Source organism: Pseudorca crassidens, chromosome 1 (genome assembly GCF_039906515.1).
Source record: "Pseudorca crassidens isolate mPseCra1 chromosome 1, mPseCra1.hap1, whole genome shotgun sequence".
Classification (NCBI taxonomy): domain Eukaryota; kingdom Metazoa; phylum Chordata; class Mammalia; order Artiodactyla; family Delphinidae; genus Pseudorca; species Pseudorca crassidens.
The window spans coordinates 196,203,144-196,215,217 of record NC_090296.1 but is presented as its reverse complement, the minus strand read 5'-3'; the positions used below and the strand labels follow the sequence as shown (position 1 = coordinate 196,215,217).

Here is a 12,074-nt window from a genome sequence, read left to right as displayed (position 1 = left end):
AAGCTGGAATCCTGAACCGAGGCAGGGGGGAGGGGAGGGAGCCAGGGGCGGAGGCCAGGCGGCTGGCAGGCCCCCTCTGACCCCGCACGGCTCGCTGGCGGCCTGTGGCGGACGTCAGGAGCTAGAGCCACTGGACACGCCGAAGGGGACCGTGAAGGCAAGGCTGGATGCCCCACGCCAGGGGACAGTGTCTTCCAAAGGCTGAGGACCCCGAGACGTGACAGCTCTGGAAAGTTCAATGTGACTGCGGCACGTGTCTGTACCACCCAGCTGTGGAGGGCGGCCTGTGGCTTCCGAGACAGTGCCCAGAGGGACCGCAGGACAAGAAAATGATGCGACAGACCCCGCTTAGGAAGACGCCTGCCCACCCGCTTGCCAAACGGTAAAGCGGCCCCTTAGCCCTCCAACCCGAAGTGGAAGAGGCCCCGCCGCTGAGCCCGCAGGCGGCCCTGGAGCAGGCGCACCTGTTAGGAGGAGGGCCTGGCTTCTGCTGGAGAAATGGGTGACCCCGACCGGGCTTTCTGTCCCCTCCTCCCAGAGGGTCTGGGGGCCTGCACCCTCCCCGGCGGCAGAGCGTGCTGTCCGGCTGCCCACGGCGACAACGCCCGCAGCTCCGCCTTTGCCAGGTGGCCCTGAAGCCACCACCGAACACAAACAGGCCACCGCAGACACTTCCAGAGCGCCCAGTGCCTGCAGGCCAGGCCCTTTTCACCCAAGTGATACGTGTTTAACAGTTGTTTATTCGCCATACAAACGAGCAGAGGCCCGCGAGGGATCAGAGCACCGGGCAGCGGCCTGATCCGAAACTCAAACTCCCTACCTGTCCTTTCCATCCCCCGTCAGGGCGGCTCTGGGAGCAGCCCCGAAGGCTCGCCCTGCAGCTGTCTGGCCCGGCGACAAGGGTGCCCTTTCTCTTGTTGGCATTGGGTGCTGTCAGCGCCCCTCCTTGCCCCATCCCTGCAGCTGTGAGCCTGGTTTCCTTCATCTGTTTCCAAGCCTGCCTGAGCTGCAATGTCCCACCTGCTTCTCCACTGCTTTATGTATCATCTGGGCCGTTTAAATAAATCTGGGCTGTCTTTTAGGGTGTTTATAAGCAAGTGAAAGTCGGGTCTAAGGGACAGAGTATTAGTTATCCTCGTCTCCTTCTCGTATTTACTTCCTTTTCTTTAAGACTGTTATGCTGTTTCCTCTCTGGGCCGCCCAGGGAATAACTGTAAAGGAAACCAAATACAACGGCAGAACCCTCCTTCTCCTTTCTTCCCTCCTGCTTGTCAACAGCCCAGGGGCTCCTGTCCTGGAGGAGACCAATCTATAAACTCCTGAGAGCGCAGCCTTCCTGGGGGAACTCGCCCTTCACAGCACACAAGGCTATACAGCTCGGACAACAAACGCTACCGTTTCCAGACGGAGGGCAGCACGGAGGCCTGTCGGGGGTTCCGTCTGTGACAGCACTTGAAACATTCCGGAAGCCCCTGTTCTGGGCCCACTGGCAGGGCCCGGCCGCCCTCCTCTTCTCTCCCGGCCGCTGGTGCAGACAACAGTGGCCTCCCTGCTTTCTTATCCCTGGCTTGCAGCCAGGTGACAGGGTGTCCCCTGCCTTCACCTCGGCCTGGTCTCCAGAGGGCTGCCTTCCCCTGGTGCTGACGCCCCGAGACCCCAGATACCAGTTTAGAAAAGGCCCCAAGAATTGTGAGGAAATGAAGGCCCCCCCCCCACCCATTCCACAAGCTAGTACCGTGACTCAGCTGTTTCCTCTCAAATCCCCGCGCCTCTCCCTCCTCCCCGGGGCTCTGGAGCGATGCTTGGAGGGTGCTGGGGTCCCACAGCCGAGTGCTTACTGAAAAGGAGGCCTCTGAGCTCCCAGGCTGGGGTGGGCAGCCGCCAGGGAGAAGGGGCTGGCAGGAGAGGGGCGGCAGAGTGGACGGGGGAACTGTGCGCCCGATACGCGCAGACGCGGCCCCTGGGTTCCGTACCTTTGCAGCTCATTGGCAAATAGCACGGTTACCTACACGGCAGCCACTCGGCCGCAGACCCAACACGCACGTACCTGGTGGGGACCTTCACCGGTAAAGGTCAGCGTGAGCAGGAGACCAAGAAGATATCGCAGGGGCGGCGGGAAACTGCCACGACCCCGTCCTCAGCCGCGCCGGGCCCTGAGTTAAGCTCCTCGCGTGTGCGTGTGCGCACGCGCCCGCCCGGCCGCCACGTGGGGAGGCTGGAGCTGATTGGCCAGGTGGAAGCTGGCCTCCAGTCCCGCTGCACGTCGGCTTCCTTTCACAGTCCGGCTACGGCCGGGCCTGTGGGCGAGCCTCGGAAGAGGGGGTGAGAGAGCATACGCAGTGGGCCCCTTCTGTCGCCCCTGCACCCACGGGCTGCCCGGGCCCAGCCGAACGAGGGTGCTTAGCTCACATGGGACCCGACGGCGCCCCCCGAGCTGGAGGAGGGTCACCTCTGAGGTCCAAGATCCCCACGTTTGTTTATGTAATCAGTTCAGGGAGGGGTGATGAGGGTCCCTGTTACCTAGGGTTTTGTCTTCCAAAAGCCAGAGACAGAAAGGCCGCATTGGGCAGGAACGCGGGGACCCCACAGGAACAATAAACAAGGGCCACTGGAGCTCATTTTCCTCCCTCCCTGAGCTGCCGAGTTCACTTGAAACAACCTGCTGCCCAAATTGGCCTCCTCGCCCACACACGCTCCCTGCTTCCTTAGAAGTCAGAGAGGAAAGGTAAAAAAAATGGCAGAAGTTAGTGCTTTGGGTTCAGGAAATCCCAACTCCTGGAGCCAATGGGTTAATGTCGGGCCGCTGATAAATCCCAGCTGTCTCAGCCATTCCAGCTGGAGGCCATGGGGCCGGGGCTGGGATGGGCAGAAGGACCGGATCTTAGGCCGTTTTGACTTTTGTTCCTGCTTCCCCATGGGCCGATGCTAGACTTCCAACTCCCCGCCTCAGCCTGGACGGGCTCTTGTGAAGTTACTTTCCAAAGAAAGCAGAACATCTCGTGTGAAGAAGGCGTGGGGCGGCTGGAGTTGGCCCCCATCTGGTGGAGGACCAGTTTCCACTTCGGGCCAGGCCGGGCTTGCCGCCCCGGGCTCCCCTGGAATGAATTCCATCTGCTGTGCTGCTGCTGGCCGGGCCCCTCCCCCCGCCATCAGGGCATCCGGGAAACAGGCGGGGGAACAGGTGGGCCAAGGCCAGCTGCAGACTCGGCCCCAGAGGGCCCAGCCACGTCCAAGGGCAAACAAGGCGTAAGAAGAGACACCGAGGAACATCCCCAGGTGCTGAGACCCATCCAGGCGTCAGGTCGGTAGTGGCGTTCACTTCTCAGCCTCTCGCGCCAGAACCAGCACCAACGGGCTTAAGTTCTCTCAGGGCGGGGCGAACCAGGTGCCGGCCCAGCCTAGGCCTTTAAGGCTCCCTCGGGGCCTCCAATTCCTCTTAGGTTAAGAAGTTGGCGCACCACTAAATATAAACTAGATAAGCAACAAGGATTTACTGCAGAGCACAGGGAACTATATTCAATATCTTGTAATAACCTATCATGAAAACGAATCGGTATGTGTATGGATAACTGAATCACTTTGCTGCCACCTGAAACTAACAATATTGTAAATCAAATACAGTTCAATTAAAACAAAGTTGGAGTGGACGACCCTGAAGGTCCCTTTCGGGTCAGCTCTTTCGAAGACTCTCCAATCTGGCTGTGATCCGTCTGACCAATAAGCCGCTTTCTACAGAGATGCACTAACACGTCATCACTGTCCCTAGGCTAGTACTCGGCTCACTAGTGGCCCCAGAAACGGAGGAGCTGGACACCAGCAAATAAACTCCTGTGAACACTATTTGTAATGTTTGTACGCAGACAAACCGTGTGTTCGGAACAGAGGGGATTTTGTTTGGACAATTTCTAAGCAATGCTTTGAAAATAATCAGCAAAGACTCCACTGAACACTTAAGTCCGTCATTTATCACTAAAAATTGCCAAGCAGTGCCCTGCAAAATCATCACAATTTCAGATACTCAAAACCCTGAGCCTCTTAGAAACCTGAGTTGGTCACTCAGAGGCCATCACTCAGCAGGTAGGCCCAAGAGTTTGCACCTAATTCTGTAGGTCCAGGCCAGTCCTGAATCCACTACACAGAGGACCCTAAGTTAGAAGAGGCCCCCAGTCTGGGGTCCCCACCCCAAGTTAGGCTGGATGAGTTCAGATAATCATACCCACCCCTCGCTCCATCACTGATGTGCAACACCGATGGGCCTGAGGGTTACAACTGGGGGATGGTTACTCTCTAGCCTTTAAGAGGCAGCCAAGGGTCCTACTTCAGATGCTGCTGTTCCCTTCAAGAAACCAGACGTGGCTCTTGGCTAATCTTGGCCGTGCAAGGAGGATTTTAGAATTCCAGGAAAGAATTTCCTAAGCGTAGCTCTGCGACACGGAGTGCTAATGAAATCATATATTCATTCACTTAATCAACACGTTCATCAATATCTGCTGCTTGTCTGGCAATATTTTAGCCAATGGTATCACACTGATGGGCAGGATAATCCGTCCAAGTCTGCCTTCCTGAGGGTGACAGTCTAGCAGGGGAGACGTTGCCAAGTGTGAGCGGGTTGCCAGTAAGCAAACTCCAGAGGAAATGGGGAGGAGCCTGGACTGTTGCCCGGCTGAGGGCAGAGCCGTTCCCTTGCTCAGAGATGGGGTTCTGAACCACAGTGGGAAAAGAGCTGAATGATGGCCTGGGGTCTCCGGAATCAAGTGCTCATGGAGGGAAGGGCTTGGGAGACTGGGCCGGGTCTACCTAGAACGGTGTTCAGGGTGTCCAGGGTTCAAGGATTCCAGGGTGACGTGGCTGCCTGCAGTGGAACTGGACATCTGGACAGGAAGACAGAGTGAAGTCACTCGCTTTGGACTGGGTCCCTGGGCTTAGATCTCGAGGGAGCGAGGCACACCGTGAGACAGGTGAGAATGCGGTGGTGATGGTAGTTTTGTGACTCCAGGGTGACAAGGGCAGGACCCGCTAGTGGTAAGTCAGCAGCAGCAATGGGACCAAGTCCGCATAGATGACCTTCCCCCCCAAGACCCCTTGTTTCCAGAGTCTCATTCCTGATGCTTCCTGCAGATTCTGTGAGCTACCCTATCTTTTCAGGAAATTTCAGTTTCTGGGCTTGGTACAGAGATTGGATAGCCCATTAAATGCTACACATATTTTAAAAGGCTTAAGGGCACGTAGCAACTGGCCCCATTACGGGGGTGAGTAAGGAAAATGTTATATCGTTTGCTGTAGCCTTTATGGGCAACTGTGTCCAGGGCTGGGCTCAATTCAGGCCAAGGTTTCTATTACACCTCTCCTGCAGGCCTAGGTTTTAGCATATGCCCTTTGGTGGACACAAACATAGCTGGCCATTCCCCTCTTCAAGTGCCATGTACTCCAGTGAGGAGAAATGATTTACACGCATGAAACGCTGTCAGTCACTGCATGACCAGGTGGGAGGCTCCAGGAGGCGGGCCTTCTTTACAGACTCAAGAATATGGTCCCTCCACGGCTTTTGGCATGTATGTTTCAGGACCGCTTCTTTGGGCGTATGTTTCAGGACTGCTGCTTTACGTGCGTATTTTTATGCAGAAGGGACCTCGTATGTCTCAACTCTCAGATTCTCATATCTGGAAAGAACTGGAATTCATTTACTCAAAAAATAAATTCGTCCATCTAGCTGTTTTTTCTGTGTCTTATGAGTCATCTTAAATGCCTTCTAGAAAAGGTGGCTATAAATACATTAAATAAATAAAAAAGAGTAAACGATTCAGCAGAGCTTTGTTCACTTTCAGAATTCAGAGAACTGTGCTGGGCCTCACGAGGCTGGGGAGTCGGTGCAGGGTGGAAAGAGGCAAAGATGGGCAGGACATGATGGGAGATCCGGCACAGACCCCAGATGACGCCCTATGTGGACGCGAACCGTGGGCAGCAACGGCCAGTAAGGCAGGACTTCAGAAGTGAGCGCTGGGTGACCTTGGGGCGACCGTGGATACCGAAATGAGAGGCACGAGGGACCATTTAAAGACCTCCTACCTGCCTAAGAGGCCAGCGCCAATGCTGAATGACCCCCACTGACCCCCAGGTCCCCCTCCTGTCAGTCCATGGAAGTCTCTTCTTCCGTCCCCTACAGCCTCCTCAAGGCCCAGCCGAGGGCAGTGCAAGTGAGTTAACACAGAAACGCAAGAGACGGGAATTCCGAAGAGATGGAAGATTCCTGCACCCTAGGGGGCCACACAGAGCCCAGTGTCCGGAGGCCTTGGAGGCCACAATGGTCTCACTCTGTCCGCACCCCTTCCATGGCCCAAGCAGCCCCAGAGGGAGCAAGCTGTGAGGAAGGATGAGTCTGCAAGTCCCTGCAGCCCTATCAGGGTCAGGCCTTGGGTCTGAGCCCCAAAGGGCTGTGGCGCGGGGTGTCCCCTGTGACACTGACGAGGGGGCGGAGCCAGAGCCAGGGCCATGCTGGTGGTTAGTGGAGAAGAAGGCCCGGGACACGGCTTCTCCCCGATCAAACCAACCCGGCCACGCAGGGCCGTTTGTCCTTCGTGTTTACAAAGCTCCGCACCTAGCATGAGCCCCGCACGCAGGGCCGCGGGACGCGTCTCCGGAGCAGAATCGTCCCCACGACCGCTGGACCTCCCCCTGAGGTGGAGTCACGATCGGAAACCGCCTCAAAGTACTCGGCCTTCGAAGCTTAAGATGGTGGCTTGGGGCTGTACGGACCGATATTAAGATATTTTAAACATGTTTTTGGTGTGTGTTTTTTTTCTTCTTTGTAATTAGAGGAGAGGAGGAAAATTTCATTCCCGTCACGATGTAGCTGCCCTTTCACACCATCAGCGAGGTTTTCTCGTGCCTCCGCCGACAGAAACTCCGTCTGGTTGGGCCGATTTTGCTGACTGGCCTCCTGTTCACCCACGGCGGCCTTGGGGGCCCGTGGGCGCCCAGACGCAGCCCAGGACGGACAGGGCTGCGGAAGAGGGGTTTCCAGCTCTGCCCCTGTAACTCTGCACAGATTCCGAGCTCCTCGGCAAAGGGACCTTCCCGGAAGTTCCAGAAGGCTGACGGGAGGTTTGATTTTGTTTTTTAGGAAAATTACGAAGGAAAAGAAAAATCAATCCGAGTGAACGCAGAAATCCCAACTCACTGACACACACGCAAACCAGTGCAATGCCATGCACTTTCTTACAGACGTGACATGCCCAGCACCAGGGCTGTTAAAGGGCCCCAGTGCGTGTAATTGGCCTGGTGGACATTTTTCTTAGCTCTGCACAAGCCCCGCCCCCCACCGTGCCTGTTCCTCATTGAATAAACTTGCTCATGAATGAAGGTCTTGAAACTAAAATATATGGATCCCAAAGGGCAACTTTCCAATTACCTAGTCAGAGTGTTACACCGCCACTGGTTTCCAGCAAGCCAAGCGAGGCTGCTCATGGCCAGCCGTCTGGTACAGGCCCTAGACGGTGGGGCACACCTGGGATGCCTTCAGCCGGTAACTCAAGTCCCCCAGCTGTTGTTAATGACCATCGCTTATCGTCCAGAGACAACATGGGAAGGGGACTCATTGAAAACTCTACAAAGACTCTGTTAATAGTCTATTATTGCAAAGTTCATGCTGTGTGTGTGTTTAAATTTGGAAGGTTCCCTAACTCCGTAGCAATAAAGTTTTCTTCCAAGTCATACCTGAAAAATCACTTCCCGTGGAAGTATCCACTGATACAAAAACAGTTTTATGAAATGTATAATATTTGCTTGGCGGTATCCTAACAGATTAGCCATGTGCTGATGGGACTCGGGTGCAGAATAACAGACCTGAGCTCGGGTCTAGAGGTGAGGTCCGGAAGGACATGCCTGGGGCGGCGTTGGGGGGCACCCCAGATGAACAAGTATCTCACTCTACCCGCAGGCCTGGGATGAGACAAAGCGGCTGAGGATGGAGCTGGGCCCTCAGGTCAGCTCAGGGATGGACGGAGGTGGAGGTGCTCCAGATGGGCCACCAGGCTTTTGAGGGCAAGGTGTGCAGTGCCAGCAGCCCACCTTAATGGGCGCCGTGAGCCTGTCTTCCAGATGGAACGAGAAGAGACACAGAGAGAGGGCTTCTCGCTGAAATGTTCTGGTCTGAGTGATGAAAGAGGCAGCTTGCCCTGGACTGTAAAAATCCACGTGCCACGTACATAAGGCACCTACAGCAAGATGGAGCACACAGAGAACCACGCCTCCAGATGTACATTGGAGGAAAGTTCACATCGGAACACTGACAATTTCCCAAGTCACTTTTTCCCTTCAGATAATGGGGCATTTGGATGGAAAGGGAGACAGAGAGGAAAACTGCTTGGACTGAACTGCGGGTGAGGCTGACACTCTTATGGGCGATCCACGAAGACTTCCAAGCTTTTAAATGGACCGGCTGGGTAAGATGACAGCTCAAAAGGGGGTGAAACGTTTCAAGTTAAAAATGAATGCGAGATTTGTTAAAAGCTGGCTTAAAACCTTAAGGAAGACTGGGTTTAAAAATTTTCTAGCTTTAATGAATCAAGCACCGCTTTGATAGTACAGCCGGGCTTAGTCAGGCAGGCCTTGTGGCCCAGCCGTGCCCCATGGGGGCTGATGGGGTGAGAGAAGCGGCTTCCTTCTGCCCCAGGTCAGACCCCACGGCCACTTCCAGAGGCCTGAGTAGGAAAGCTGTTCTTGGAGCGTTCATGCACAGGAGCCCCACCTGAGCCCAGATCGGTGCTCCCGGAAGGCCAGCTGGGCCCTGGCAGACCTGGAGGCGGCCACGCACCGCGTCCACGGCCCCTCCCGAGGAGGAGCCACAGTGCAGTGCGTCCCCTGCCCCACGCCCTGCGGTGCCTGCCTCCTGCACTGTCCTGTCCCGGGCCCTGGAACTGGGTGGCAGGGGTGAGTGATTCACCCTGAGGCCGCCCCCGAGGCAGGTGGCCTGGAGAGCTGGGCGGGCAGAGACACATCAAAGTCTCCATTTTCACCCTGGGAAGGCAGCACTCAGGCAAAATGAGCGGATTGTTTTTCGCCTTCTTTGAAATGAAAGCTGGGAGGAGGACCCAACTCCGGCCTTTTCGTTGGCAAAGGAAAGCCCTGTGGCTGCCTTTCTGTTCCCACCCCTACAATTAGGCGGGAGGCCGAGCTGCTTCCTGAAACAGGATCTGCAGTCCAGCCCCCACTCCGGGCAGGACGCGCTGCCCACCATGGCCTGGCCGGAGGGACGGGACAGCCCACCAAGGCAGCCAGTGGTGGGGGACACGCGGGGTGGGGGGGGCGGGGCGTGTGTGGTGAGGCGCTGGCTGGCCCACACAGCTCTGCTCCTGCAGCCCAGTGGCCCGGAAAGCGTGGTCCAGGCTGGGGTCCCTGGGCGCCACCGGGAAGGCTGGTGAGACCAGGGCGAGGCTGAGCTACAGGCGAGGGCTCTCGGGGCAGCCCGGGCCCCGCCACCCATCACCAGCCGTCCTGAACAGCAGCCTGCGATCATTTGTTCCCTCTGGGGATGGGCTCCACGCGTAACTTGGAGTGAAAACAAGTGTTTTCCAATGTACGGCCCACCTTTCCCCGGCTTGGCCCATCGCCCTGGTGGGTATTTTAGGGGATGATGCTTTTTAATGCCTCTGGGTGGGAGGGGCCAGCTCCGGCCCCGCCCACTCAGCATGTCAGCTGCCATCTGCACCCTCAACGACTGACGTCAGGAGAGGCCAAAATGCCAACATCTGCTCCTGAAGTTTGGTTTTAAGTGCTTTCTCAGGAATGCGAGACTACCTGGACCATCGTTCGGAAAATGCTTGCCATTTCTAGAGCAGGGCATTTGCTCATTTAGGAAAAAATTAGGAAGAGAAAATAAGGCCTGGACTCCTGCACCAGGTCTTTTTTTTTTTTTTTTTTGCAGTATGTGGGCCTCTCACTGTTGTGGCCTCTCCCGTTGCGGAGCACAGGCTCCGGACGTGCAGGCTCAGCGGCCATGGCTCACGGGCCCAGCCGCTCCGCGGCATGTGGGATCTTCCCAGACTGGGGCACGAACCCGTGTCCCCTGCATCGGCAGGCGGACTCCCAACCACTGCGCCACCAGGGAAGCCCTGCACCAGGTCTTACGTGTGCCTCAGCCTTCCGCTCCCGGGAGCAGCCCCTGCGTCCTCCTTCCCTGCATCTCTGTCTGCAGCGCCTCAGGCCCCGGTGGCCCCGTTCCTACAACGGGAAGCACAGTGATGACTTAGCAGCTAGGTGTCTGACAGCTGCCACTTTTGCTCCCAGAGGAAACTAGTTCCAAGCTCTTAAACTCGTACACTTCCATTTACTTTCTTTATAACAGCCGAACTGCAGACAAGCAGTAGAACGTTTTTATGGTTTAACTCGAGGCAATTGTGATCACGCGCAGTAGAATCCATTCGGTTCAGTTACTTAACGGAAGAGCCTAAAGCAGAAACGCAGAACTTCCGGCAGACGCAGAGCAGAGGGAGTTTCTGGAGGGGCTGAAAGACGCATCTGGGGCCCTTTCCTGCATCTGCTCACCCTGTCCCGCAGTGGGGCTCACGTGGGCCCTGACCGTGGAGGCCTGGTTTAGTCATCACTTCTAAAGTGTTTCTGGGGAGACAGAAGTGAGCGTGCCTTCAGGAGAACGGGTGAGCAGCAAAAACTGGACGTGGTCACAGAGCTACAAGAAAAATGCAAGGGGAGCGTGCAGAGAGGTGGAAGCTGGTCCCACGGGGCCACCCCGTCCCTGGGCTATACCTCCTCCCGGGGACTCTGACCTCCCACGGGAAAGAGCTCGGGACCCACCCCCAGAGAGCTGGAAAACTCACTTTTTCTCAGTCATTTTTCACGGGCTGTCAAGGGAGCCACATCTCACCACGGGCTCCTCGGCCCCTGCCACCTCTGTCCTTCCACGTGTGACCCCTGAGAGGGTCACAGCAGAGTCTGTTAGACTGTGTCACCTTCCCCAGCGAGGGGCACCCTCTACAGCCGCAACGGAAGCTACGGACGGGCAAGCAGACCTGGAGCCTGGTCTCTCCTGTTTACTTCTCGGCCCCCAGCCCCCCGGGGAGTGTCGCCCATTTATCATCCCTCAGAGTCCAGGCTGGGCTTTCTAGAACTGACGTGCTGACCCCAAGGACGAACCTGCTGTGCTTTCGCTTGCATTTCAACCGGAATAGAAAGTCGCCTCCAGTGAACACCCTTCAAATCCAGCCAGTTTGGGATCCAGGCCCAAGCACGACCGTCAAAGAACTTGACCCTCCACAGACCTCCCTCGGGCATGAATTACTTACATTCGTTCTGCACACAGAATCCAAAGACCCCCGAAGGTCTCTCCCCATCACGGCTCAGGCTCAGGCTCGAGGTCCCGCAGTGCGCTTCCCAAGGCAGGTCCAGATCCATCTCGGTGTTTCCTCATGAACAGCAACTCAGGCCCAGTTTCTCTTGTTCTGAAGACCTGTAAACCAGAGAAAAGAGCGCCATGACCCACCCATTCAACAAACAATGTGATATCAGGGCAGGAAAGCTCCACGTAACACGCTCCGTGCAAAGCAGGGAGGAGAGAGAGCCTGTATCAGCAGCTGGTCCACAGCAATTTGGAAACCCATCCAGGCCACATCTCTGGTTCCCCGATTACAGCCAAGTCCTACTCTTGGGGAGGGGCTCCCAGTGGCTCTTAGTCAGGAGCTGTTGGGAGCAATGCCCTTAAAACTCTTAAAAGCCCCACTGTCTAACCGAGAAAGTCTGCAAGGCCCGCCTTTAAGGCTCTTAGAAGCCCTGCAAGGTATATCCTTACATCTTTCTAAGGTCTGGAAAGAAGTCTTAGAGCCACACCTTGGGATGGTCACCCTGAGGCCATGCTACGCAGACAGTGCCCTGGATTTTATCTTTGTCCTAAAGCCACGTCTCACTGTGAGTCACTTTTTCTGGGAGACAGCGGCAAGGAGACACAGTTTCGTTATCACACCCAGAAAGCCCTGGTCCCTTTATATTTCCCTAGTCCATCTGTCTCTTCATACAGCTTATCGCAGGCAGCTGGAAGAAGCCAGTGGCGTGTTCTGTCTTCTGCC

The 12,074-nt window shown here is 56.2% G+C and overlaps 1 protein-coding gene across 3 annotated transcripts in view; it reads right to left on the bottom strand.

Annotated features, from left to right (window-relative positions):
• The window catches only part of ZNF438 (zinc finger protein 438), a 297,450-nt gene that overhangs the window by 43,712 nt on the left and 241,664 nt on the right, over positions 1 to 12,074 (bottom strand). For 2 of the 3 annotated variants that reach the window (XR_010934699.1, XR_010934702.1), the window contains one exon: positions 11,298 to 11,461. The gene's annotated coding sequence lies outside the window, so the exon portion shown is untranslated. Of the gene's footprint in view, positions 1 to 11,297; positions 11,462 to 11,838; positions 12,018 to 12,074 lie in introns of those variants that run through there. The other variant, XR_010934701.1, reaches the window with a different exon arrangement.